We start from the raw sequence: 16,962 nt of genomic DNA, 5'->3' as shown, positions 1-16,962 counted from the left end.
TGGTTTTGAATCTGGTCGACGATTGATAAGCCAGAATCCACGAAAATCCGAGAAGTGGCGTGCACACACTCCTGTGTGTGTGTGTGTGTGTGAGTGTGAGGGAGGGATGCGGCGGGTGTATTTGTTTATCTACCTCGCCTTTTCCAGATGGTGCACAGCAGAAAGAATCTACTTCCTGACACGCTCTCTTTGTCTCCCTTCTCATTATCGCCCGGCTGTGGGCTCTCCCAGGAATCTGGGTGAGTTTTCAGGGCCAGAAACTGCATACAAATACACACGCACACACTACATGATGCAGAAAGTGTGACTTATTAGCTGGAGAGACGCAGGAGAGAATGAGATGTAGATGAAAGTGTGCCTGTTTATATGTTTTGCATAACCCTATGGAGGTTGGGGCGGAGTTGTTATCTACATGAATATGCAAATGTGTAGCCGAAAGAGAGAATCAGTTACTGTGGGTTCAAATGGCAACCTGTGACTCCTCGTCTCCTATGAAGTCTTTTTAAAGAGTCAACAGTTTTGACTTTCCTAATAATAAAAAAGGCCTCGTAGGAGATCCGGAAGTCCATCTCGTCATCTTGGCTCGCCACATCATCGAAGTCTGCTTCATGCTCATTTGTTGGCGCTCATTGATAAGCCTGACCTAATGTCCTCTGGGTTGTTGTGCTGTTTGGCTGCCATGATCGACTTTCTCTGCGTTTTTGCCGTTCCTGTAGCTCCAAATTGATAGACGGTCAATTTGAGCAGCGAAGATAACGGCATTGTGTCAGCGGCCACCGATCCAGCCGTTATCTACTGCTTCTGGGCTCGCTAACAACCCAGAGAGACCCATACTGCAATTATTGGCCTCTCTACTGATGTGTTTACCTTGGCTTGAGGTGTGTGTTGTTTTTTTTCCCTACATATCTTTATGGCCGCTCTCACTATCTCTCATAGGCAGGTGGTCATTGCTGGTGGCATCGCTGCTGGGTCGCATTTCAAACAATGACCACTGTCTTTATCTGACGCTGACGATTCCCAGAGCAGTTTTATGATTTGATGGTTAAGACTACTCCTGATTCTGTTAAATCTCTCCTGTTTTCCCTGAATATTCCTTTGCAGCGGTTGCTGACTTCAGTCCTGGGTAACTCCTACCCTGTCGACACACCAGATCTAACCGATCAGCTAATTATTAAGCCGTTAATGAACTGGAGCAGGTGAGAACGTCGGATTGTACAGCAGAGGCTCCGTAGGTCTGGAGTTAATCAACCCTGTTCCACTTAAATACTGTTTTTAAAAGTCATAAACTTGATTAGTGATATAATCTGGAAATACAAGTTCACGTTTTTTTTTTGTTGTTGTTTTTTTTTTTTTTTAGAAGGATGTAATAAATGTAAAAAAAATCAGTAAATCAGTAACAAAACATTAATCACATGAACTTTTAGGATGCATCTTGGAAATAAAGAGGTTAAAACCTTGTGGAATGCTACAGCTTCTTACAAGATAACATTTTTTAAGGTTTTACATTTCTAAGACCATGAACAAAACGGTCAGTTAAACCCATATTAGGTTTAGAACTTTATTAAGAATATTATATACGGCATTTTTATTTATTTTTTTTACGTTACTGAAGCACATGCTAAGCTCAGTGATGTCAGTAGTGAAAAGACAAAGAAATTACATCATTAGTAACTTCCCTAGTTATAGAATTGACAATGAATATTTCTGTATGTTGATTGGTCGAATTAAATGTAAATGTTTCTACATACAGTAAAATTTATTTGAAGTTAAGCGGAAGTTCCCATGTTGGAACGCCAAATTGAAGGTGCTTCTTGTATTTTTCTTGTTTCTGTCTTTACACAATACAGCATGCCAGCATTATTGTCTACAATCTGTTTGTGGAAATGATGGTTCTATAAAGGAACTAAAATGCTGGCTGACAAAAAATATGGTACCATTTTGTTTGTAAAGGATACAGAGGTTTCACACTCCTGAAAGTTCAAGCAAAACCTTTTTTTTAATGTTTATGAGAGGAGCTGAGTAGGTCAGGTCCCAATCAAAGTTACTGTATGTATTCAATTTTGTATGATTTTATTTAGAAGAGCACTTCAGTGTCTGAGATTAACATGCTGCCTGTGGAAACAAGTACCCCTGACAACAAAGAGGGTGATTCAGAGCTTTCTATGTATGGAAACCGGTTTGAAAGCATAAGTATCAAGAAAAAAAACATAGCAAAACATTTTGGAGAAGTTTTCACTTTAGTTTTTGGGTTTGTCTCTGCTAGGAAAATAGTTAACACTGAGGACTCTACAAAGTCAGTAGTAGGCTTATGTTTTGTCCAATTGAATGCTCTTTAAAAAACATGCTATTTGCCCCACCTCAGGGGCATGGAGGTTTAGGGGTTTGCTTCCCACCTCCTCTCTCTGGAGTTTGTATATTCCTCCTGTGTTTCAGAGGGTTTTCCCAGAGGTCTCCAGTTTCCTCCCCTAGTCCATAGATGTGTTGTGGGTTGATTGGCATCTCTAAATCATCCATAGTGTGAATGTATGTGATTGTGTCCTGTAATGAGTTAGCACCCAGGTGTCCCAAACCTTGTACCCTGACTCCATTGGGGTACAGTAGGTCAAGGTTTCCTAAAGCCCTGTGTGTGATAAGTGGTACAGAAAATAGATGGACTGATGTATGGATGGATGGGCGGATGAACGGGTGGACTCCTAGAACGATGAATAGATGGATGGATGGATGTCCCACACCTTGACAGTAGCAGCTTATTAGCAGCAAACACATTTTATTGGTGTATTTTTGCCTCATCTGTCCATTGCGTGAGAAACATGGTTGCTGTTTATTCTTTTGTAAAAGGACAGAATTTGCACCAGTCTTGTGACAAGTTTTTTTTTTTTCATATGTGTGTTCTACCAACTTGGACTTGTATGTGGACTGATCGAGACCGGGGTTCTGTCTTTATACTTCTTTCTCAGTGGCATCATTTCAGTCTAGCATACAGACAGGTTCTCCATCAACATCAGCACGACCTCGGCTCATACCTGTACGCCAAAACTCCAAAACCATACAATTGTCAAGAAAAAAACATCTTTACACATTGTCAAGGATATTGTCCTCGTTAAATTGGACAGGCGTGGGTGAAGGTTTTGGTGAGAACTCCTCCACTGTTGAAAATGGCTCTCATTAAACCCTTTGCCTTTCTATATTTAGCTTGTCCACTAAGCTCCTGTCAAATTCCTAGGTGTCTCAAAATCAGCGGCAACATACAGAATCGATTTTTTTTCTGTGTTAACGATAAAATAACGTTATGTACTTTCTCGATTACAAACTCCATTTATACAGATTACACGGAGCTGCACGTACACGTTGTATTCGCCGCGTTTGGATGCCAATGTAGGTTCACAAAGCCATGAGCATTAACAGTAAAGCAACATCCGCCATTGTTGTGTTTGTGTTTGCCGCTGCTGCTGCGCAAACGTTGCTGGGACACGTGACACGTATACAGTGACGTCACACTCGGCGCTGTGATGGCTCTCTAGCCGGTGGAAAGGCAAACCGGTTCTTAGAAGGTTCGCCAGTGGAACCAACTTTGAACCAGCACTAGCTCTGAACCAGCACCCGGTTCTTTCCGGTGGAAAAGTGGCATAAGTTCCAGTGAAGGGAAATCGTAAGGTTAAAGTACAGAAGTTAGAGTACATTCTATACAGTTGTGTGCTTCCAACATTCTGGCATCAGTTTAAAGAAGACGTACATATGGGTGTGATGCTCGGTGTCCGCATACCTTTGACCGTATAGTGTAACTTGGTTCGGGTGTGCTGGCAAACTAACAAGATATGACTGAATGTGAGAGCATTTAACACTCTCTATAAATGAATAATTGTTATTTAGTCCAGAACACTTGAATCGAATTCGTACAGCTTCATTCATATCTCGTACAGACTTTTAACAAATGCAGCAGGAAAAAATAAGTGGCTTTTTTATTTAACATTTATTCTGACAGAACGGTTCCATTCTTATAGTCGTCTTTCAGCATGACGATGTCCACATCCACAAAGGCACAGGGCCCAATCCAACCCCAGCTGAAATAAGACATTGGGGTATTAGCAAGAGCGCTATAGATACTGTATATCCACATATGGACCTGCCTGCACATGGAGCTGCTTACTTTTGTTTTCTGTCTTTGAGCATGCTCTCTGTCTTCCATAAATATTCAAGCCCATGTGCAGGCCATAACTTCTCATTCAGAACTCATACCAGGCCTAGTGCAGCATGAGCCCTGTTTTCCCGCTGCGCTTCTCGCTGTACTCTACTCTCAACCTTTCACACATGACTTCTCTCACTTCTTTCTTCTTAGCTAAGAGCTAGTGAGGATGTCTCTCCTGCGGAGCCCGGCATTGCCTTGTCTTTGACTGCAGGCTGTGTTAGGATTCTCTGGCAGGATGTGATCGGAATGAAGTACAGTTGTTTGATGACTCTGTAGCAGACTTCTTCTACACCATCCACGTTAAACTCTCTGACGTCTAACGTAGTTCCTGTAGCCTCAGATGTTTGCATGCTAGCTTTAAAATCAAGCTTTACTCTAATTCTCGTTCTTTGCATACGCATAAATCGGTCCAAACGGCGGACCCTGAGGAACGCCTTAATAGCCTACAGTGGCACAGAGCTAATGGCTTGAGGTTTGGGAGAGCGATGTTAAGCTTTTGGTGGTTACAGCCGCAATTTGCTCCTCTAATGGACCTTGTATATTTCGATCTGGGCTTTTTTTCCTGATACAGAAAGCACTTAGCTAAAAATAAAATTAACACAATTTGCTCCAAATGGTTAATCAAGCGGGAGATGTTCAGTGTTTAATTTTGCATCTGAGCTTTCTTTAAACAATACCATGCATAATAATAATAATAATAATAATAATAATAATAATAATAATAATAATAATAATAATAATAATAAAGTTTTACAGCATTAATCTTAGCATTTCATTAGCACACATTTTGCTGAAACTCAGCAAAAACAGCTTGAAGCATAATTAGGTGTTTGATTAATACGTTTCTGTCTCGCAGTGAGTTCAATTACTCAGCTGATAAGCGGTGACTGAGGAAGATTATACTTTGTAATTTCAGCCTTGTACTTACTTATTTATTGATGTACTTAAAACATGCATTGAACCTAAACGACCGCTGTGTCTTCTCCTTACAGCTCTCTGTCCAGACGCTCACTCTGGCTTTAGTGCAGGTAAGATAATGAGCGAGCACTTTGTTCTCTCTTCTCCAGCATCTGCCATTCACCTTAAATAGACTCATATACTTCCATTCACATCAGCGCTCTCTCTCTCTCTCTCTCTCTCTCTCTCTCTCTCTCTCTCTCTCTCTCTCTCTCTCTCTCTCTCTCTCTTTTACTCTCTCTCTCTCTCAAATGAGTTTGCTCTCATTAAATGTTTCCAGAAGAATAGAAAATCAATGGTGCATACCAGTGTTAAAGAACTTTTTTTCTTAATTCATCAATCCTTATCTGTTTCTTTTTCTTTCTCTCTCTCTCCTTCTCTCCTCTGAATCACATTGCCTCACTGAGGGAGGAAAAACAAAGGTAAGTTTGGCTGCTTTCAGAAGTAATCTGCCTGTTTGTCGGTGTGAGAGCGTAAGCCCGCCTGCCTGTCCGTGCTTCTTCTTCTGTTTTTCTCGGTTCCCGTCTGGATTGTTTAACATCCACCTGACGAATAAAAAAACCCTTCTGTAAAGCTTTATTTGGCCTGACACATATCTCCATGGCATGGAGTAGAATTTATAACGTGTTTTTTTTTTCTCTCTCTCTTTTTCTCCCTGGCAAGAATTTAAAGTTAGACCAAAGGTCACACCTCTTCATTCCTTTTCTAGTCTCTAGTCTTCTCTCCAGCTTGATTTGATTAGGTCAGGATAGGTTCTAACACTTTATTGCATGCAGAAAGAAGGTTTAAGGAGGCTGGACTCACTCTTTCTCCTGAAGAGCCCTTCTGTAATTAATTTTTCTTAGATGTCTTCTGTCCTTCAGCTTCCTCCAAACTTGCGCACAAACACACACACATACACACACACACACACACACCTTCGTCAAAATTCTTTTGCTCCTTGACTGCTTCAATTTGGCTCGTTACGGTCTGTTTTCACCTGGGGATGAAGTTACACACACACACATACACACACACACACACACACACACACACATACACACACACACACACACACACACACACACACACACACACACACACACACACACACACACACACACACACACACACACACACACACACACACACACAAAATAATGTAGGGAGCTGGCCATCTTTCAGGCTGTTGTGCTGCTATCTGCAGCCGAACAGCTTTGCTAACCTCGCTCGGATGAGTAGGAAAACAATGCCTCCTCTTATTTATTTATTTATTTATGTATTTATTTATTTATTTATTATCTCCTCCGCCCGGCTATTTTTTTCCTCTCGCACGATGGCATGTGTTAAGGAGGACAGGAGGGCTGGATAGGGACTGAGTGTTGCCGGCTGTCCTGCAGGTACTCGTACAGCTCATTGTTGGGAATAATGGATGTGCTAGCTGCAGATGCCTGGCAATAGCTATCACTGGAGCTATCAACAGCACACACACACACACACACACACACACACACACACACACACACACACACACACACACACACACACATGCACGTTTAAGGGTTTGAGTGGTCTGTGATGAATGGCTTTGAGAGGGGTTGTCTGCGATCAATAATCCACTAGTGCCCAGCCAGATGAGTGAACAGGGGCTCGCTGCACCCTCTCCCTCCGCCCTGCTGTGTGTTTCAGACTCTCGTTAAAAGGCCAGTGGTTTTTCAGTAGTGTGAAATATTTCCTGCAGCCTAGTTCATGTCTGTAACTCACTGGCATGAGGAGCGAGTATGTTTGATGATGTATAATCAGCCTCTACGATGATGCACTGATGGAAGGGTTGACGTGAAACTCGAGATGAGCTGAAAGCCTCTCCTCAGTGGATAAGAGCAAGATGGCTTGGGTTACAATCAGAGGCCAGCTGGTGTACACACACACACACACACACACACACACACACACACACACACACACACACACACACACACACACACACACACACACACACACACAGGGCATTGGGGCAAAAAGAAGTCTTGTTTTTATCACACATACATGTACATCCATCAGCAGCTATTCACAATTTCAAAAGACTGTTCTCAATTCTCTGCATAAGCACTTTTAAAAAAAAAAGAAAATCTAGAATATTCTAATGAACCGACTAATTACTCCTTCTAGACCATCAAGAAAATACACCCAGAACACTCAGCTCAGCAGACTGGGCCACATGTCTCATCACTGCTGTTGAATAAGGCTGAGAAATATATATCACACACACACACATAGGCACACACATACGCACACACATATATAAATATACACACATAAACACACACCCCTCTATGCCTCACTCTCCTCCTCCCAGGCTTCACTTGTCCTATTTTTGAAGTGTTGTCTGTTGATTTTTGGTGCCTTCAGCCGCTGCACCTGTTGCCGTCAGCATGTTGTGCCTGAGATACTCCGGTCACCCCTACCACTGATGTGTGTGAGTGTGTGTGTGTGAGAGAGAGAGAACCATGTCTTCTCCAGACTGTCAGACTAACTGCCCTCCTGCTCTAATGAAGTCAGGGTCAGGTGTGTGTGTGTGTGTGTGTGTGTGTGTGTGTGTGTGTGTGTGTGTGTGTGTGTGTGTGTGTGTGTGTGCACGTATGCCTGCACTCTAATGAAGGCAGGGTCAGATGCAGTATGCGGCTAATTGGTAGAGTTTGCCTGCGGCTGCTGGGGCTTAGTGTGATTGAAGAGTCCGACTGGGGTCTTTTCCGCTCCAGCAGAGGACACACACACAGACACACATGCACACTTGCTAACACACACACAATAAAGCACCATCGGACACCTTAATCTTGGTACAGCTTGAAGTGAGAATCGGATCACCCTGACCCTCAGCAAGGAGAGATGAGTTAAAGAAAATCACTTCAAGGTAGTGACGGCAGAAAGTGCATCATATTCTCTGTCTTCCTCTCTATCTCTCTCTCTTTCTCTCTCACCCATACACATCATACTGCATGTTGTACATTTAAATCAGTTCAGGTGAACATTGCTAGTCGAATGTGTTTAGGTTTGAACTGAATGTCCAGCCCTGTTCACACCCAGCATTCACATCATCATCACAGTGCATCCTTGTGTGATCTGGTTGGATGTGGACAGCGCTTAGTTTACGGGATCCGGTGTGTCTCAGGGACGTGTCATGATCCAGTCACTCAAAGCATAATGCAATGTAACAAGTGTCTCGTACAAAAAGAACAGGATCGTCTAACAACTAACATTGTTGCTTTAACATTCGTTAATCATTTATTAGCATACCACACAATGTTAATGTATGAAGCAATCCATACGAGTTAATGATATCAGATTTATGGGGCCTTCTTCTCTGAAATCAAACGCAGAGTAAGACTGATGTAATAAAGATTTGCTTCGATTTGATTCGCGGAAATGATATATGAAATGTGATCACAAGCAGCCACTAGAGGCATATTGTAAATGCCGGGTGTAAATGGCTATTCGCTTCTGATCGGACGGAGAAGAACGTTTATCCTGAGTAAAAACAGCTATACTTTATTTGAAATCTTTCATTTGTCATTGCATACTGAACAGATAAAGCTGTGATGACACCAATTTCAGACTGAAATTGTACAGTCCTCAAAATGTATTAGACATCACTAGGAGCATTTAGGCAAAAAAAGAATAAACACACATCTTGGCCCGGTATTCGTCTCTGTAAATCAGACGAGTTCCACTTCTCTGCTCAAAACGAGTTCAGTCATGCAGGATCTGCTGTAGATAACCGTATAGCTGCTGAAATCTAATAAACATCATAAACACCACATATAGGCAAAGAGTACTGCCTGATACGCTCTGAATATATTCTGGGTTGGACAGAACAGCTGAGGTCCTGACTTCATGGGTAGAAAGTCATTGATAAAATGCAAATTTTGCCCAAAAAACATTTGAAAATGTTCTCCTGGCAGCTCATTTGCATTTAATAACTGTTTTATATAATGATGCCACTTCTTGTAGCAGCTTATTAACAGCTACGTTTTGCTTTGTCAGTAAAAACAAACAAAAGCACGACGTTGTTAGTACAATGCCACAACTATCCACAGCCTAGAGTTTAGAGAGGGTGGGGCTTATTCTCCATTACCCATGTCAATCACCGGTACACTAGCCAATGCAGACATCTGTGAGCTTGTGTATGTTGAAGATGGTAGATTGATCAGAGGGCGTGAACAAGAGCGTTCGGCCGCATGAGCTAGAGCGACCATTGGTGCCGATATGTGGCCGTATGAGATGATGCATATATATATAAATTTATATATAAAAAACACATAAACTCCTTCTAGAATGTCTCACTTTGACGGCAAGAATACTGATCTGTAATGCTAGCTGCTCCAACCACTGAGAAATGTTGTTACTATGGCAACCAGGAGTAGAACGGCTTACCAGTGACTTCTTCCTGCTTGGTACCTGTTGCGTGATGGATTGAGCTTATAAGTGGGTTGGATTCATCAGGTGACCTAATGATCATTGCAAACTTTCCTGAATTTTTATCCCTTTGTTATATGATACGAGATAAACAATAACATAGACCAGAATTAGTCAAGAAATCCTTCTGTCTCACTGAACACCCACACTGAAAACGTACCACACGACGACCTTTCACAGGAAATAATAAAACACTGCCCCGTTAATGTGCTGTAGTTTATCATCATACACAGACGTCACGGCCTTCTCTGTAATTAACGCTCCAGTATTTTCTGTTCCACAATCGAGGCACCACTCGGCCTGATTTTGTCCCCAGATCTTCATCTTGTCCGTGGTTTTGCTCCTGTTTCGTACAGAGTAAGGGTGTAGCTACTGCTGTGCAGGCAGAGCGCTCGCACCGGAGGGCCGTGACCCAGGTGTGGAAGCATGGATAATGACACAATCCCACAGTTAAATTATACAATTTAACCACTCTAGCTCGTTCCTTCAGCCTTTTAAAAGTAGACAGTGAAAGGAAAATCCTTTGTTTCCATGTTCAGGGCTACAATTTCCTTTTCTATTACACCTAATTGTTCGACATTATGTTTAAATGAGGCTTTTTTCGAGGAGTTTTTGTGTGAAATTTAATCCATGATTTTTCAGATTTTCAAAAACCTGTGATATCTATTAGGATATGCATAATGTATATAATCATGTAATTTAGAACATTTCAGTATCTTTTGATGTTAAAACATAAAACCCAAAAGTGAGAAGAAAGGAAAGAGAAAGAACGGGACCGGGCAAAGCTCTGATGATTTCAGCTGCTAAGTGGTAATCTCGCTTAAATTGCGTAGCAAAGGCTTATATTTTTGTCATTTTTAATGTTAAACTAAAAGTTAGCAAACTGTAGCAGTTTAATTAGCCACTAATTTTTAAATGTTTTTTTTTCAGCACTAGTGTTGTAGCAGAAGCCCACACATTGTTAGATTATCCTCTCTGAGTCTAGCTTCTGAGGCCAAAATCATTCGACGCTAGCTGCATGTATCTGTTAACTACCGCTAGTTTTTTTTTTTGCTAACGCTCGCCCAGGGATCCCTTTTAACTGTTTACTTGTAAACATATTCCATGTCATTTTTCTGACAGGATCTATCACATTCTATTATCTATTTATTTCATGGATTTTACTCAGGACCTGTTAGTGTGTATTATGTCTTTCAACATTGATTTAAAGTGGAATGGTTCAATCTCTAGCATAATAAATGTTATTCAGTCCCTCCAGGATTTTATGTTTTTCAAAATCAAGCAAATGCTGTGATATTCTGAAGAGGATTTTTCTTGTCATGTGATGAGACAACAGGCATTTAGACTCTTAGTTTACATGTGATCATGAGTAAAGCTCTTACGGAGAGTCATTACATGTGTTGAAGTTTAAAAGAAAAATCCTGCACTTGTGATTTCACCAATTCAGGTAGTTTTCCACAAATTTGAAAGAGTCTAGTATGTTGTTGGTCTCAACAATCCTAAAAAAAGAACCTCCACAAAACACTGACCAGTGCTTGTGAACTCATCCTGTGCAAAAACACTGAATATGAAGAAGCACGTTAGAGCTATTCTATTTGAGAGAACTACTGTTAAAAATGTGGAAGTGAGACATCGAGATTTTCACGATAAATCAGGACAATAACGCGTTTGTTTTGTTCCTGTCAAGATCTTTTACTGTATGGTTTCTCACAATATTTCACAGATCAGCAAAAAATAAATAAATAAATAAATAAATAAATAAATAAATAAATAAATAAATAAATAAATAAAGCATCCACTATATTAAACAGGGGGAAAGTTTATATATAAAATATTACTAATAATTGCCTTTGATATCAGCAAACATTTCAAATCACTGGCACATATTTTGTAATGAATTTTGGATGGAATTCTGGCTTTAAAGTATAAAAATAAAAAATAAAAAGGTTCTTGACACGTTGAGGAAATTAGTAACAGACTCGTGGAACTGAAGAATTAACAGAAAGGTGTGAGTGTAATTGATCTAAATCCTTCATTAAGGATATTGAAATGATTATCATGCTGGAGTTTTGTGCTCTCCGAGTGCCCACTCTCACCAAAAAACTCTCACATTTTACGGCTAAATTTGGCCTCTCTCTCTTTCTTTCTTTCTTTCTTTCTTTCTTTCTTTCTCTCTCTCTCTCTCTCTCTCTCTCTCTCTCTCTCTCTCTCTCTCTCCCACACCTCCTCCTCCGTCCTTTTGCACTCTCGCTTCATTTATATCCGTCCTTCTTAGTCACTTCTGTCACTCCCCCTTGTCGTCTCAGTCGTGGCTATGTGTTTTGTTGCCTCTTTTACTCGCTCGTGCCCTCATTATTCCCACAGCCACGGCCGGGGAGATGATTTGAGTCATTTTCTCAGTTCTACTGGAACGCAGCCAGGATAAATATCCAACTTTCACAGGAATGGGAGCAGTAAACAGGGAATGAATTAATGTGACAGGACATTAGAAAGACATTAAAAAAAAAAGGCAGGGATCATAAGGGAAAAAAATGTATAATTAGTAGGTCCAGTTATTTCAGCTTGTTAAAAATTTGAGCTATCACATCAACATTGGGCACTGAGAGAGGAGAGGAGAGCACTTATCACAGAGAGAGACACACGAGTGACCTGTCTCACCTCCTCACCTGGACTAGTTTGTCTTCTTTTCTTTCTCCTCCATTTTCTTTCCTCGTGGCCTAGAAATTAGCTTGTCACAGCCGCTCGATGGCTGCAGGCTCAATTTGCTTTCCTGATCAGCAGCCTGAAGGCTGAATGCCGTACAGTACGAGACGGGGGTTTGGCTTCACCGCAGAAATACTGCTGCTGTCCTAGAAGAGGAAAAGAATCCAGCTCTCGAGATTAAAGGCAGGGTCTCCGAGAAATGTTTGAGAAATGCTTCAGAAAACTGAGTCGGGACGACAAACTAAAAATCAAAACAAAAATCAAAACTAACGTGTAGCATGAGCAGAAAGGGGCGTGTCTTTTCAATATGGGCGGAGAGAGTGTTCAGGGCGCATGCGTGACATTAGCAGAAAGCGGTTTTAACATTGACATGGAGGATAAAAACAAAGAAAGAAAGCGAAGAAAGGCTTACGATAAGGCAAGAAGTAGGACGTGTTAATATAGGATCAGCTTTCCAGCGCTTTAGAGAACTAAAGGAGCGGGAAGTTGGCCACATATTCACAGATTCGTGTTTCCCGAGTCAATAACTCCTGAGCTAAAGGCTGTTACTACACAAATAACACCTCTTTTCTACCGTAGTAATGTAGAGAGGCAGCTACAACCACGTTTTGTGTAGTAACAGCGTTTAGCTCAGAAGTTATTGACTCGGGAAACTCCAATCTGTGAATATGCGGCCAACTTTACTTAAGGCGCCGAGGCGCTTTTTTCCTTCTCGATATGTGAGTAACGTTGGTTTTGCTTTGTTACACAGAACTAATATATGACGTCCTTTGCATGATTATGCTTGTGTGTCATTTTTGCTTGTTTGTTTTGGTGATTTTATATGTCAACATTGGCTTTCAAACATGGGAGACCCTACCTTTAAATTAAGCTTTAGGAAGATTTTATTCTTGATTATGAAGCCTATATTGCAGGCAAAAAAATAAGTTTATTGCCTTTGACCTCAATTTACCTGAACAAAATTTCTGTATCTGTTTATTGTTGTGGTTTCTTCCATGTAATAAGAAAATTGCACAACAGAGAAAAATCTGTTCAGTTGAGTGTTATTTGTATAGAGCTTTAACATTAGACATAGTCACAAAGCAGCTTTACAGACATTTATAGATTCAAGGTAAATGATTGTCATTGGGATTTTTAGTGGGATTATAAATCATTATAAACACCGAGAACTAATCCTACTCTTAATGTTTATAATGATTTAAAATCCCACTCTGTGTTTATAGTGCTTTATAATACAACTCTCTGTGTTTATAATGCTTTATAATACCACTCTCTGTATTAATAATGCTTTATAATCCCACTCTTAGTGTTCATAATTATTTATAATCCCACTCTGTGTTTATAATGATTTATAATCCCATTTTACGTGTTTATAATGCTTTACAATCCAACTCTCTGTTTTATTAACGATTTAAAATCCCACTCTTGAGTTTATAATGATTTATAATTCCAATGAAAATCATTCATTCTGAATGTATAAACTTCTGTAAAGCTGCTTTGTGACTATGTCCAATGTTAAAGCTCTATACAAATAACACTGAACTGAACTGATTTTTTTCTTTGTTGTGCAATTTTGTCATTATATGGAAGAAACCACAACTATTATTATTATTATTAACCATATCTTATTATCCAAAGTATTTTTTTCTAACAGAATTTTCAAGAGAAAACACAGAGAAAGTAAATAAACAGATACGGTGAGCAGCCATCAGAAATACAGCATGAGGATGGATCAGAGAGAGAGAGAGAGAGAGAGAGAGAGAGAGAGAGAGAGAGAGAGAGAGAGAGAGAGAGAGAGAGAGAGAGAGAATGAGAATTGGGCATGCTTATCATAAAGTATTGGTTAAGGACAAGGTTCATTGTGCGTGTGACATAGACACGAGGACATTAGGACATAAAGCTCTAGCCACTCCACCATCAGCAACGTTTCAGACTGACGGCATCCAAACACCAAGCCTCCAGATCTGCTCCTTTACCTGAGAAAAAAAATCACAAAAGCTTTGTCTAAACTAATCAACAGAATCCAGCCTGGACTTTGAGACACTGGGTCTGTCTCTAAGGCCTGAACACTAATTGGAAGCCTGTTCCATGACTGTTCAATATTCTCAGATGTGTTTTAGATGACTTTTATTAACTCCACCACTGCATCCTAAAATATTGCTGAGACTCTTTTGAAAGCATTATAAAGGCACTATATACCATAGGTACCCTTCATACAGTATCATCAGGTTCTGTTCAGTAGTGTGGTGAGAGGTGTTTCAGGCAATAATAACCTGCAACAGCTTAATAAGATAATTAGGAACAATTTGATAATTCGAGCAGTTATCAGTCTGGATTCCATACATAACATATTTTTAGGAAGCTATTATACATGGACGAGGCAAGTTTTTTTCATGGCATGTATGAAACCCATGACCATTTCTATTTATCTTTATAAAGCTCGTATATTTCTGGCATCTCCGCTATACAAAGAAAAAAACGATTGAAATCGACGAAATGGTGACGCTCATAAAAGCACAATGATGCATGTCTTTAACGAGAGCTGTAAACATAACGAAGTGCGAAGAACTTACAGTATCTGCAGACTAGTGCAGCTGATTCCAGACTATTTTTCTCTCTCTGAGTAGTTACCTCCATTTTTATTGCTTCCTTCTCTCCTTCCATTGCTCTTTATGCCTTTTCCCCTTTCACGTCGCTGTCCCAAAAGAAAGGTTTATATCTAAAACGTAAGCAATTGTTGGATTTATCTCACTGCCATTTACTTCCCCTAGCTTCCTGTTGTATTGCAGGCCATATGTAGCTCTGGGAAGGTCTTTTCCTCTCCATGCTGTTGCCTTTAAATCTCCTGCTTGTTTGGTTCTGTTTCTCTCTCTCTCTCTCTTTCTCTCTATCTCTTCCTTTCCTAGGCCAATAAGCCCAGTGGTATTAGTGTTGTCAGAATGGAAAAAGATGGGATGTGCCCCCCCCAACCCCCCCCCCCCCCCTTCTTTCTCTCTCTCTCTCTGCCAGGTGGTGCCTCAGCCCTTGTTAAGAAGTGCGGTGCGGGAGTTTGCAGGGTTTTTAAAAGCTGGAAGATGCGTGGGAGATTTGCATCACAGATTTAAATGCCTCTTCTTGCTCCCAGTTGTCATTTTGCTTTCTTATGTGTGTCAGTTGGCTCTTCTCCGTTTCGGGTTTCACATGTCTTTTCATATTAACAGTCACAGGCCCCAAGGATAATTACCATGTTTTGGGAAGTGAATAATTATGAATTTTTTGTTTGTTGCTTTTTTGCTCTTCCAGTGTGAGTTGGGTCTGGTGTGTGTGTGTGTGTGTGTGTGTGTGTGTGTGTTGGGGGGGTCGACAACAGGTGACGACCCCCTTTACAACAGAGTGCCCCCCCTTCTGTTAACCTAATTGATAAATGGAGCATTGGTCCCGAACAGAAGGCTGTAAGTAGCCAAATTTAATTCAGAGCATAATAGGTTTAACCGGGGAGGGTACAGGGTTAAGTACTAACTGAATTTCCATTTATTAATCAAGGCTTTGAGAGAGAGAGATTTTATCAAAGGAACAAATTTTGTGAAAAATATAAACTATGTATAAGCCTTATCACTGATTTCAGATGAAACTGTGTTTATTTTTACCGCCATTTTACTTTACCATTTGTTTTTATTCTTTTTTTGTGGGAAAATGTTTAAACTGTCAGGTTTATAATACCAAACTAGTCTAACAAATAAAGGTTTTCTTTCTCCTAACATCTTTTATTTACCAAATTTCCCTCTAAAGTATGAATATGAAGTGTTTCTCCTTTCTCGAGAACTCAGAACCAAGCGCTGTCGTCTTAAAAGAAGTTGGAAAACCAGAGGGTCGTGATTTGTACATTTTTTAATTTTTTTTGTCCTCTATGAGCAACTGTGCACTCGGCAGGGTGGGATATATTATGGAACACCCTTCGCACCCTCCTCCCCTTTTTTCAGCCCGACATGAGTTCTTCTCCTCCTGTGTCCCATCACCCCCTGCAAGCTTCCAAGCTGTCACGGCAGCCTGGGCCGTGTTCCTCATTGCCAAGGCACGGCAGGACCAGATCCGGCCTTGGAGGCTCGTGATGCCCCTCGCACAAGCTGCAATGGACCCTTCCTCCGCAAATGTTATCTAAATGCTAAGCACTTTGGCACTTGTCGGCAGGATCTCGTTGTACACACCGTGCACTCTGAGAGAACACTTTGCCGGGTTTGTAGTGTGAAGCGGCTGCTTGGTGTAATGCCTAGTGAACAGGAAAGCGAGCTGATTTCACTGTGTTTGAATTAGGAAGCCATGAGGCAGGCTTTAGGTGCTGGCAAAGCCTGAAACACAGAGAGATTTAACACGACCAGAAACGGAAATTACACATCGTAAACAGATGGCTTTCATATCAGTCCTGGGTACAGTGTGGGTTCAAGGCTTTGGGAAGAGAGCACATCATGTACTAAGTGGTGCTACAATCAGCTTGAACAAACCCTATTAGAACCCTCAAGATATTTCTTACACTAATATCAGTAAGCACTGTAGACGCTTGCCGGGATGACTCACACCCAAAGAGCCAGATCCAGAGGATAAGTTAAAGTGCGTAAGTACGTAACCTTCTAAATAGCCGAGCTGAATACGAACGCTACGAGTGTCCAGTTTCCTCTTGTCAGGTTTCT

The 16,962-nt window shown here is 40.8% G+C and overlaps 1 protein-coding gene across 3 annotated transcripts in view; it reads left to right on the top strand.

Moving 5' to 3' along the window:
• The window catches only part of plxnb2b (plexin b2b), a 134,788-nt gene that overhangs the window by 24,078 nt on the left and 93,748 nt on the right, over positions 1-16,962 (top strand). Inside the window, exons 2-3 of one of the 3 annotated variants that reach the window (XM_047819370.1) lie at positions 5,179-5,214; positions 5,551-5,565. The exons of 1 other annotated variant lie outside the window; for it this stretch is intronic. The gene's annotated coding sequence lies outside the window, so the exon portion shown is untranslated. The remainder of the gene's footprint in view (positions 1-5,178; positions 5,215-5,550; positions 5,566-16,962) is intronic. One more of the 3 variants, XM_047819371.1, reaches the window with a different exon arrangement.

Source organism: Tachysurus fulvidraco, chromosome 10, assembly GCF_022655615.1.
Source record: "Tachysurus fulvidraco isolate hzauxx_2018 chromosome 10, HZAU_PFXX_2.0, whole genome shotgun sequence".
Lineage (NCBI taxonomy): Eukaryota > Metazoa > Chordata > Actinopteri > Siluriformes > Bagridae > Tachysurus > Tachysurus fulvidraco.
The sequence above is the reverse complement of the archived record's forward strand: the minus strand, read 5'-3'. Positions and strand labels throughout refer to the sequence as shown.